Below are 12,801 nucleotides of genomic sequence, written 5' to 3'. Positions count from 1 at the left end.
GACAACGTGAAATGACCGGTAAACAGCTCATCACACCGGACGTTTATGACCGTTATGACACGCATGAACGTCGCCATGGTCATGGGAATGATGTTCCTGCCATGCAGCAGTTGATTCTAGAATTGCCAAAAGTTATGTAAGTGAAATGTACTGGCAGGACACTCGGACGCAAATAGCGCATGTCCAATGTTTTATTTCCGTCTGTCAGCGGCAGGAAATATGCTCCCACCTGTTTGGTCGCCAGTCAGGTTTCCAGAAAAAAAGGAACAAGTAGTTTTTCTTTAAATACATACATTTGAGTTAGATTATTTGAACATTTTCACAGTACACCAGTTGTTACTTTCAATTGTTTTTGTTTTTATTCTCTACCAAAAAATTCATGCAATAAAATCTCCCAAGATGTTTACAGACAGCAAGTGTCAAAATGGCCGCCACCTTAGAGGGATAAAAGAAAAATAGGGCATATTGTACAGAAAATATTGATCTTGACCTCCCTTATCCAGTCTTTCAATCCAGATTTTGAATACAAATGAACTGTATACAGAAGGAATGCCTATTTACAAAAGCTACTACGATTTCTAGGTCTTTTTTGGAGACCTGTTATTTACCTCCAACAAATATAATTCAAATACATGTGTATATACTTTAATGTTGATATTCAAATAAGTTATTTGTAAATGTTGGTGTTTTTGGTGCTTTTGTATGTTGTGTACATCTCTTGGAATTGTACAGTTACAAGAATTCTTAATAGTATTTACCGGAGCTCACGTCATCTGGATTATTCAAAATCTTTGAATTCATTGATCACAGGAATGGAAAAGATGTGTGTAAATAAAACCTTGGGCTCTGTTTGTATCTCATTTATACAAATGTTTCACGTCTAAGTACCATATTTTCCATGGTATAAGGTTCAGATGCGTCACCAGACAGGAGTCTCGAGGCGTGCATCAATAAATGGGTGGGCACAACCATTATTACCCCACAAACATTTTCGCACAGCACTGATGCATGGTTAACATAGCCAACAGCACATCCAGCAACAGCTTGCCGGCTTTATTTAAAACAAAATGGACAGTCGGCTCCCTTCCAGACACTTTATTTCCCTTGTGATTGGTTAATAAGAGTTTTTTCCCCATGGATTTATGTCACGAAACGGGTCGGGAAGCAGGAAGTTGGAACTCATCTGCGTAGACGATCTGTCACTTTAATTGAGAAAGAAAAATTGTCCAACACACAAACGGACCAAAAACAAAACAAAGCAGGCTCAAATGCAGGCAAAACTAGACTAGGCATTTAACGGGATCAAACAGAACTTGCAGGGATCTCTCATGTTACACCGAAGTGCAACAAAGTCCAACAATCACAACAAGAATAAACAGGTATCAAAAATGCATGAACAGGTTTTCAACAAGGGTAAAAACCGATCTGGCAAAGGGCAGTTCCAAAAGGCGCTTTTAAGTACCCATAGGAGTAATCAGGAAATGCAGGTCAGCCGGTGTCAAGGGGCGGTGCCAGCTGGGCGCCATGACAACCGTGCAGGACATGACAATTTAGTGTTGTTGACTTTAAATTTGTCTGGTATATAACTGTTATATAATTGTTTTGTATTTTTTTAGATTTGTATATATTCTATATTTTTCAGTGTTCTTCAGGGATAGGATTAGTTTGTTCTTATATTTCTTTTTTTTTTTGCACTGAAAATGCACTACTTTAAATTGACATTTTGTTGCGTTATGCAGGGATTCCAGTTGCTTGCCTTTAAAGTTGCTTAGCAGTAAAAGGTTCAATGTTTAAATGAGTTAGAGGTTCCCTGGAGAATTAAAAAAAAAATGATATTATAATTAGTTAGTATAATACACGGCGGCGCAGTGGTTAGCGCGTGTGTGGCACAGTTCTGAGGTCATGAGATCGAACCTCCTTTGTGGAGTTTGCATGTTCTCCCAGTGCTTGCGTGGGTTTCCCCGGGCACTCCGGTTTCTTCCCACATTCCAAAAACATGCATATTAGGTTAATTGACCGGTCCAAATTGTCCCTAGGTCTGCCCTGTGACTGGCTAGCGACCAGTTGTGGGTGTCCCCTGCCCGAAGATAGCTGGGATGGGCCCCAGCACCCCTGCAACCCTACTGAAGATAAGCGGTGCAGATGATGGATGGATAGTATAATACATATTTGAAAAAAATATGAATTATTTTTGTGCAAAATTTTACGTTATTATTGGTAATATACTGTTCTGAAGGGACTGATACTGAAAGTACCATTTCCTTTGCCTGTTTTTTTTTTTTCATTTCTTTTTTTCTTATATTTTCTTCTTTTGTTTCCTAATTATTCCTCATTTTGCTTCATTTTTCTATTTTTCCTTTTTATTTGTTTCTTTTTTTCTAGCCTTATACTTAACCCCTCGCTATTATTGTTCTTATTTTTGCTCTCTTTTTGCCTTTTTTAAATTTTTTTCTTCTGTTGTTTTTTTTCCATTGCCTTTTTTTAAGCGTTATTTGTCCCCCAAAAGTCATTTTGTGCATAATGTTATATAATAATTGGTGAAAATTAAATAGATTAAAGCAACAAGGACAATCTGAAGAACCATTTTGGAGCCGAGCCAAAAAAGCCTCTCCCAGAGAAGAGACAAAAATTCCCATCACAACGAGCTTAGATGATCGAGAGGAGCTAACCAGCTGCTAAATTGTGCAAACATACATACGGGGACACACCAATGACAGGAAAAAAGAGAAAGATGAGTGAAATGAATGATACCAGTCCAGTTTGAGAGGCAAAGATGGGAGACGGTGGTAGGACCAGGAGCGTCAACTGAGGTGGGCAGGGGTGGGCAGTGCCCACCCACAGATATGCTCTGCCCACTCAGAGAAAAGTGGATGTGAGAAAAAGAAAAGGGAAAATGTAGAACAAAGAAAAAAGACACGATTTTGTGGGGTCCCTTGATCAGTATATTACCAATTATAATGTAATATTATTCACAAAATGAATTCCAGATTTTTCTTTTTTAATTAAAAAATAACAAGTATTCTATAATGGCACGGAAGTTTTGACTCATTTAAACTTCAAGGCTTTTGTATTAAGCAACTTTAAAGTCAAACTACTGGAAGCCCTGCTTGAAACAACAAAATGTCCATTTGAAATACGTATTGACTTTTAAGTGGAGCAACAATTAAACCACAAAATACAAGAATGAATGAAACCGTTTTTTAAAAAGCTAATCGTAGAACACATCCCTTAAACACTATGAGCAAAGAAAAATATTTAAAGATAATTTAAAAAACAGGTGTCTGTCCCCGTGTGCCCTGCGATTGGCTGGCAACCAGTTCAGGGTGTCCCCTGCCCACTGCCCAATGATTGCTGGGATAGGCTCCAGCACCCCCGTGACCCTACTGAGGATAAGCGGTGTAGCTAATGAGATGAGATGAATTTAAAAAACAAACTTAAAGTCAACAACACAGAATCCATGGACGGAATGCATATTGACCAATCAATAGGGGGGAAACGTGTATAGAAGTGAGCTGGCTGTCTCTTGTTTAAAATATTAAAACCTGTTGAAAGCTGTTGTTGGATGTGTTGTTGGTTATGTTTAACGTGCATTAGTGCTGTGTAAAAAAAGTTGGGGGTAATAATAGTTGTGCTCAACGTGCATTGGATATGCGCCCCCCTGCCCCCGATATCTGCCACTGAGCAGGACGAACGTGTCAAGTCCTGCCTGAACTACCGACGGTGGCTGCATGTTGCGTTTTGGCACATGCGCGTGTCATTTGCAACCTGGACTATGAGGGATTAACGGGGTAGCCTCTTCTGTGAGGACTGACGCACACACTGTAGAGTGGAGACTACTGTCCATTGCCAAACACAATATTATATAAATGGGAGAGCAAACGCGCTGGCCAAACTGCCGCCAGTACTTCATCCGCTTTTTTCTGGGTGGGATGAGCGTGTCCGTTGATCGGACCTGCCACCCATCCCTGGTAACGTCCCTGCCCGAGATTATCAGTCACTCCCCCCAAAAAACAAGAGTTTTGTCCAATATGATTCACACATAAGGCGCACCAGACTATAAGGCACATGAACTTGAGACTATGCTGTCGTTATTTGTGTACAGCTACCGGTTTATATTTGTGCAATGATTGGTGGGAACCAAACTCAGGTCGCAGTGGCACGAGCACTGACGCTTGATGACTAGACCACGAGTAATACAGATGACATATGAAAAGGCATTACGGTAGCTTTTGGGTCGTCAGGTCACCACTGAGGACGCAACTCTGGACACCTCTCTCCACTGTTGACAGTTCCTGGCCTGCGTTTAGGTTGTTGCAAAGTCCAGTCCTTGAGGTTCTCTTACTCTCCTAATATGTATGTATGTATTTAATATGTTAACATACGTGAAAGAGCTAGTATAGTATTTTGTTTTCTCCTCACACTGAGGTTTTTGAGTTTTTCCTTGCCCGCATGCTGGTTTGCTGGTTTAAGATGAGGTAATTGTGTAATTTTGTAACTGTAATCCTGTGCAGTCCTTTGAGACATTTTTGTGATTAAGGGCTATATAAATAAATTTGACTTGACTTGACTTGACTTGACTTGACTTGTTGAAAGACTTTCTGTTTTCTCCAATCCCTAACATTTGTTGGTGAAGAAGTGGAAAAAATGTTTTAATGCAGAACAAAAACTATTCAAATCAGAGTTTCTGGCACCGTGAGTAAAAATCGTGATAATGGGTTTGGATTAGGTTTAGTGATAACGAGATAAACTCTAATGCCGTTTTGTATGTTATTTAAACCCAGGGTTGTCTGGTGGTAAAGGGTAAGTGCTTTCACTGCCACTACCCAGGTTTGAATCCTGTTGCATGCAATGTTTTGCGATTATGGTAAAAATTGCACAAACACGGTAATATATCTTAAAACCTTGAGTAGTAACGCACACCTATAATCACTGTATGCATTTCCATGGATCAGATCCACCTTATCTTGCGGTATATAAGGCGCACTTTCAAATTTTTGGCCGATTCGGGTTTTTAAGTTGGCCTCACAGTCCAAAAAGTACTGTAGTTCTTATACCTGTCAACTTGTACGTTTTTGCCGTACGAAGTACGTTTATTATGCATTTAAGACATGTACGATGTACAAGAAAATCTGTACGGAAAAACACAAATTTGTCAATTATGGGTACCATCCGTTGTACACCGACTATCACGAAACGGCAAATCAATCAGTTCAAACGAGTTCACCGGTAGCCTCTATCTCGGTATCGTTTTTTTTTCGTTGCAAACGAAGCGAGCGGTTTGATGCTACAGTGCGCATGCGTCTGCCGCCCGGGGATTTCCCATCATGCATCATTCCGATCACACGTGAACAAAGCGAAAACAGAGCAGTAGGCCTACATCACAACATAGTTTTGAATTTTCTGTGGATACAATCATCGAGTCGCAAGTGCCGAACCTGAATTCAAACGCCGTAATTCATTCTGATCAGAAAACAACAGGCGGGGTTGATTGAGTAAATTTGAAATACATGTGGTCTTAAAAAACTTCAGATTTCATGTGGTAGTTGTGTAGTGAAAGGAAGTCCGTCTCTTTTTAGAGAACCGACTTTTTCGGCTCAACTCATTAAAGAGAGCCGGCTCTCAAACGGCTCACTTGCTTTGATGCATTATCTCATCTCATCTCATTAGCTGCAACGCCTATCCTCAGTAGGGTCGCGGGGGTGCTGGAGCCCATTCCAGCAATCATCGGGCAGTGGGCAGGGGACACCCTGAACTGTTTGCCAGCCAATCGCAGGGCACACGGGGACAGACAACTCACTCGCTCATTCACATCTAGGGACAATTTGGACCGGCCAATTCACCTGAAATGCACGTTATATCAATATATATATATATATATATATATATATATATATATATATATATATATGATATAACGAAACACATGTACAATATAACATGTTAAACTACATAAATAAACACGTTTGGGAAAAAAATATGGTGTAAGATTATTTTGTATTTTGTAAGGGAAAATACGACAGTTTGTAAGGGCATGGAGCCCTGGAGCTTGACAGGTATGAGTTCTATTTATTTATTTTATTTTATTTTTTCAAATTTGCTGTAGTGGATAACCGCGAATTACATCACTATCACGAGTAAGGCTGAGGAAACAAATTTAGATCTTACGCTTTGGACGTGTGTCCAGGACAGAATCCAGCAGAGGGCGCTAACGCACAGAGAAAAAAAAATTGTCAGGCTGACTCACTGACAAGAGCTGCTGGTCGCAGCATCAGCACCATCCGCTCCGCCTCCTCCTCATCATCAGCATCCTCCTCCTGTCCGCAGCATCGTTCTCGCTTTCCCTCTCTCTTCACAGCATTTCCTCCAGAGAGGGCAAGAGTATTTCTGGCGGCGCCACATATGACGGTAAGCTGTGATTATTCATGCAATTATGATTTCAAGCTTTGCATCAGACTCATTTGAATTGATAAACACACACTAGGTGGTATTCCAGTTATTTCTGGGGGGTTCTCTGTGTTGATGTGTGAAACTTGACGGGTGCGGGGGCGGGATTGTAAAGTAGAGCGACGGCAGGTCAGACGGCAAAGATGGAGGGAGGCAGCGGGTCAAGTCGCTAATGATCGCTTGATCCGATGCACCTCCACGGGATCGGTTATCCTTGAGGAGGGAGACACGAATGGAGAAAATCCAAAATGTTGCGGTACTGACTTCCAGATGAAGTCGAGTGGGAAGTGAATAATTCAGCCGTCTATTGGGAACACCTCTCTATTTTTGGTGCACGAGTGTTACTCGTTTTAGGGGGTTGATACTGCAGATAGTGCACGCCTGTGGAGAAAAAGGGGAGGGGGCCAGGTCAATGAAAGGTAAGCACAATTGAGACCCGCGTCCTTGAGTGTGCACAAAGGAAGGCACGAGGTTATGGAGGAGTGATCCTGCCACATGTAGACATGAATACTTACAAATATATGCCAAATAAATAAATGAACTAAAAAAAATATCACACAATACCCAAATATATCACATAATTGTAATAATTTAGTTAATTATTCACACATTTTGTATTTTGTCCCCAAAACATGTTATTTAAATGAGAAGGTTGTCCAGTTGCCTGAGGAAAGAATCAAAAATAGGAACCAATAAATGACAAAATACTCAACAAAATACATAAAAAAAATAATGATAAAATACAAAACAAAATACAGGAATGGCAAAAGGCTTAAATTAAAGAAAAAATTGCATTTTGGCTATACAGTGAAACCTCGGTTCTCGACCATAATCCGTTCCAGAACCCTGTTCGAAAACCGATTTGTTAAATCACGGAAATCGTTTTTCCCATTAAAAGTAATGTAAAATCGTTTTAATCCGTTCCAACACCCTGAATGTTTACCATGAGCGTAAACATGAAGCTAACCCAGGCTAATCGTACGTTCGCGTTAGCGTAATCTTCCGTACGAAAAATTAGGCAAACATGAACGTGTAAAAATAAAAAATCAGGTCGTTTACATTTCATTTAGCACCCGGGTCTCCACAAAAAGTGGTGAGCGGGTAAAGGATAAAGAAAAGAATTATGAATAGGATTTCTTACCTTTGTGGTGGTCTGCAGAAGCCATGCTCTATTCCCTCGAAAGAAGGGAAACTCGCACACCTTCTTCATATTTTGCTATTATTTCTTTCTTAAATGCAATAGTTGTACGCACTACTCTTCTTTTTTCACCTGTAGCAACTTTGCTGCTTGCACCGACCTTCTTCGGATGCATAATAAGGGGCTAAAACACTCCGTTCACCGATATTAAAAGCGAAAGCGAAAAGAAGCAAGTGCGCAGGTGATAACAGTTGGTCACAAGGGGTGGGGGCAATCTACACGATCTACACCCGTACGCCGCTTAGCATCGCACCCTAGCGTACCGGCGTTCAAACTCCGATTTTTTGAACGAAAAGCGAAGCAAGAATTTCTCGAAATTTTTGGTCGAGAACCGATTTGTTCGAACTGAGAGGCGTTCGAAAACCGGGGTTCCGCTGTATATTAAGGCATTGCAGGATTTTTTTAATGTCTTCATTTATTTCTGTGTTATATATTTGTGGGACAAAAAAGACACAAAAAAAGCCATTTAATTAAAGCAGATAAGCGCTGCCAGTGCACCAGGTAGCACTGCTTGTAAATTGCCGCCTTTTGAGTACGCCATCTTTGTTGACCATCTTGCATCTCTGCAGGTGTGACATGCTGTCACCCTAGGGTGACCTTCAAGGTCATTTTGTAGGATGCGAATAGGATGGAGGAGAAAAATACTGGCTTAATATGTTGAGGTGAAGAGGAACGAGGATAAGGCACCAATATTTTATGAAATGATGACACACGGCCCATATAAAGTTTGAAAATGAATACAAATTCCAAAATGGTTGACCCCATTCTAAATGCACATATCTCAAAAACTTCTTGATAGATGCTAACGAAACTAAATGCATGTCATGTTGTAGGCCATACGTTTTTGGGTTAAATTTACAGAGAAAAGTAGCAATATTTGTTGGTTCTATAACAGATTTTCATAAATGTTCAAAATAAGCTCCTCCTGTGACTATGTACACGTCGAGTCGGTGTTCGAACTCAAGCCAAACTTGTTGTAGAAGGTCTTTGGTCACTGTTTCCAGTAAAGCTGGATTTACGTTTGGATTTAAATTTGTGAACAAGGCAAATGTTGCACTGTCTACGGCAGAGGTGTCAAACAGGCGGCCCGTGGGCCGGATCAGGCCCGCTAAGGGATTGAATCTGGCCCGCGAGACAACACTCAGAGAAGCACAAGAGAAAAAACAAGCTGCAGGTTGAAATAAGTCCATTTGATGTTGCCAAAGCCAGTTGCCTCTCACAAAGACACTGTACTTATATGTATTTCTCTCTCTCTGTCTCTCTGTCTCTCTCTCTCTTTCTCTCTCTCTCTCTCTCTCTCTCTCTCTCTCTCTCTCTCTCTCTTTCACCTCCACACCTTTTCTCCCGCTCTCTGTCTGTCTCTTTCACTCTCTGTGTCTCTCTTTTTCTCTTCCTTTGTTGCTCCTTGTCTTTTTCTGTCTCTGCGTCTTTTTAACTTCTTTTGCTCCAACTTCATTTTTTCCTTTTCTCTCTCTTCTCTTTCTCTCTTCCTACCCTTCGCGCTTTCTTTTCTCTTTTCTCTCTCCTTCTGTCTTTCTATTTCTCTTTGGATTTCTTTCTTCCTCTCCCTTTCTTTCCCCCTCTCTCACAACTTCTCTTTTTATCTCTTTTGTTTCTCATGCTCCCTCCTCTCTCTCTTTCTTTGTCCCGCCTTCTTTCTCTTTAATCTACTAGTCCGGCCCCCGACAGAATGTTTGTTCTATCCTGTGGCCCCAGAGTTAAAATGAGTTTGACACCCCAGGTCTACGGTGACTGAAGCTAACAGGCAAAATACCCTTTCTTTTGAAATGAACAATATTTCTTAACTGGAAATATTAGAATTTGCCAAACGCTAAACATAAAAACTCGAAACATTTTTCCACAAGCTGTGAAAATTGGAGGTAATTCTAACAAAAGTGTCAAAATGATCGGCCTACTAAACAGGGTCAGACATTTTGGAACCAACAGTATTATCAAAGAATGGGCAAGAAGTGATATAGTTTTCGGTATCGGGCCCATATCATGGTATCTCCTTCTTTGATATGATATTGGGTTTACAACACAAAGTATTCTTAGTAGAGGTGAGCAGGTCCTTATGCATTTTACCAGTCAACAATACCGAAATTGGTTGGTCTCTTGAGTATCGATGACAAAATATTGTGATGCAACAGAGAAGTGATACTGTTATCAGTTTGGGGCCAATATCACAGTAGCTTTTTCTTTGATACGGCATTGGGTTTACGAAACCAAGTATTATAAATAAAGGTGAGCAGGTAATGATATGTTGAACCATATTTATGGGCATAATTACAAGTGGGAGCTATCGATACTGTTATTGGTTGGTGGAAAAATTTGTGAAGGAACGGAAAGAATATAGTTTTCAGTGTCATCTAATATCTTTATTATGACATTAGGTTTACGACCCAAAATATTATACGTGGAGGTAAGCATGCACCTCTACACCTACATTGCCCCTTCCTACCTCTCCGACCTCCTTCACATTGCCATGTCATCCTCCTCCTTCCTTCTCACTATACCCTCTGCCCGTCTCAGCTCCATGGGGAGCAGAGCTTTCAGCCGCTCTGCCCCCCAGCTCTGGAACTCATTGCCGCCTGACCTCCGGAATTCTGCCACCCTGTCCATCTTCAAATTCGGACTCAAAACTCACCTCTTCAGATTTGCCTTTTTTGACTTTCTGCCTCACATACAATGTAGCAGCTAACAATACTGAATTGGTTTGTCTCTTGGGCATTGATTCAAAAATATTGTGATAGAACAGAGAGAAGTAACACTTTTATCTGTATCAGAAAAATACCACAGTCGCTTTCTTTCATCTGACAATGGGTTTGCGACCCAAAGTATTATAAGTAGAGATGATCAAGTACCCAAAGGCATTGATACTGGCGACACCTATCGATTCTGGTATCAGCTGTTCTCCTTTGTATCAATAAAGGATAATAATATAATGCCTAGAAAGAGTCAGGAGACTATCTGGCTTCATATATTCCCATCCATCTTTTGTTTAGTGGTCCTAACTATTAGAATCTTTTTTTGATTAGCATTACATCAAAATCTCTGGCGAAGCATTTGCTGGCACTTTTCCTTCCTTCCCTCCCCCACGTCATTGCCACGCTGCACATGACAAAGCCAGAGATAAAATTCTCAGAGTTTTTTTTTTTTAAATCAGCCGTGACTCAAACTGGGAAACATCCGTTGGGCCGCCTCCGTCCACACTGTCTGCACATTTCCTGCTTTGTGTCTGCTGCTTTCAGCCAACCACAATTTCCAGCAATCTTTTCTTTGTCTTTGTCTGCGACTTAATGTTTCTTTCTCTGGGTGGAGGGGGCCTAACTAATGACAATGCGGAGAAAGGGCGCAGGAACTGACAAATTCTTCCACAATTACCTCGGTCAGGCGTTTGCCTCGTGTTCAATAAATCCATAAATAACAAAGCCGGCAGAAGCTCACATATTGTGTTAAATACATTTGCCTGTTGTTGCAGAGATGCTACACAGACACGCAAACAACATTTCATAGAATTCTGTGTGCAGAATTTGAATACAATTGAAACACAATTAGCCTTCCCACCTTCAAAAGAGAATACATAGCAAATTAGAGGTGGCATTCATGAATTGTACTAGAAATGGCAAGTCATTTTGACCCTTCATATACATGTTCAAATTTAACAATGAATTGAGACAAAATAATAAAATGGAAAAATAAAATAAACACATATCCATTTAGCAAACATGTTTTGGTATTTTTTTGTGTGATTGCGTTCAATGAAATGGTGTGATGATAAATTATAATCACACATTTATTATCTGGCTTCATTTGCTGATTATTATTTTCTTTTATTTAATTGATGATAGGATGTGATTCATTTGACATATAATACATTGGTATAATAACTGGTTACAGGATATGAATAGTGTGAAAATGTTTGGACTGTTAATGGGACTGGACCAAGATAAACTCCAGCTTTTTCCTGTCTTCCCTTGTTTTCCCTTCTGTTTTTTCATCTCATCTCATTAGCCACACCGCTTATCCTCAGTAGGGTCGCGGGGTGCTGGAGCCGATCCCAGCAATCATCGGGCAGTGGGCAGGGGACACCCTGAACTGTTTGCCAGCCAATCGCAGGGCACACGGGGACAGACAACTCACTAGCCCATTCACACCTAGGGACAATTTAGACCGGCCAATTCACCTGAAATGCATGTTTTTGGAATGTGGGAGGAAACCGGAGTGCCCGGGGGAATCCCACGCAAGCACAAGGAGAACACACAAACTCAGGAAGTCTGGAGCTGGATTTGAACCCACGCAGAAGGTTCCCAAGACATGAACTGTGCCGCACATGCGCGAACCACTGCCCCGCCGTGCTGCCCTCTGTTTTTTCAATTGTCTAACAAAAGTGTTGATTTTGAAACTTATTTTAACCTTGTATTTGAGAAACAGAGGAAAAAAATAAAATTCTCAATCAATCATTCCATCAATGTCTGCATCATTACTTTACCGTATTGGAGGTGTTGATTGCTATTCTCTTCTCCCCACACGTAGCAGCGTGATTTCATCAGCTATCTAATATCCTTTTATAACCGCAGAGTAGAGTCTACAGTTTGTGTCTTCCGCACACCCTTTCAATCATTGTGGTCTTTGTAAAGCTGGAAAGAAAAGGAAATAAAGTAGGTTGTTAGCTACAGAAGCATCAAAACTTTAGCTAACAAAATGCAACTACCTTAGAACTTAAAAGGTCTATTAATATGGGTTTATCATGAAGTGCCATGCCTAACCCTGTAAACTATTAATGACAATAAAGATAATTTGAATAAAAACTTTGCTTCTTTATGAGGAAAAAAAATGTTGGAAAAAAACAAAATCAACATATTACATTTCTTGGCCATCAAATTAAACTGTGAACTAGAAAACTTTGTAAAACTGATAAATAAGTGAATATAAGGTCAGTGATTTTTAGATACATTACCATAAACACGTTAGCTACCAGAATATTTTCAAGGTTTATCTTTTAAGGAAATTAAATCCTTTAAAATATGACAAAAGTATTATTGTACCTTTATAAGCAACTGGAAAAAGGAGGGTCTGTTTTTTTTAGCTACACTAGCATAAATACGTAAGCTAACATCAAACTACTCTCTGTTAAAAGTTAGTTTTATAGGATATTA

General features: G+C 40.2%; 1 protein-coding gene across 2 annotated transcripts in view; it reads left to right on the top strand.

The window, feature by feature from the left end:
* The first annotated feature begins 6,296 nt into the window (after window positions 1-6,296).
* Window positions 6,297-12,801, top strand: part of mtus2a (microtubule associated tumor suppressor candidate 2a) — a 49,041-nt gene continuing 42,536 nt past the window's right edge. For both annotated transcript variants that reach the window (XM_088320946.1, XM_088320945.1), the window contains exon 1: window positions 6,297-6,405. The gene's annotated coding sequence lies outside the window, so the exon portion shown is untranslated. The remainder of the gene's footprint in view (window positions 6,406-12,801) is intronic.

The sequence above is a fragment of the Urocampus carinirostris genome, chromosome 17 (assembly GCF_059441175.1).
Source record: "Urocampus carinirostris isolate Australia breed hairy pipefish chromosome 17, RoL_Ucar_1.0, whole genome shotgun sequence".
In the NCBI taxonomy this organism is placed as follows: Eukaryota; Metazoa; Chordata; class Actinopteri; order Syngnathiformes; family Syngnathidae; genus Urocampus; species Urocampus carinirostris.
The sequence above is the reverse complement of the archived record's forward strand: the minus strand, read 5'-3'. Positions and strand labels throughout refer to the sequence as shown.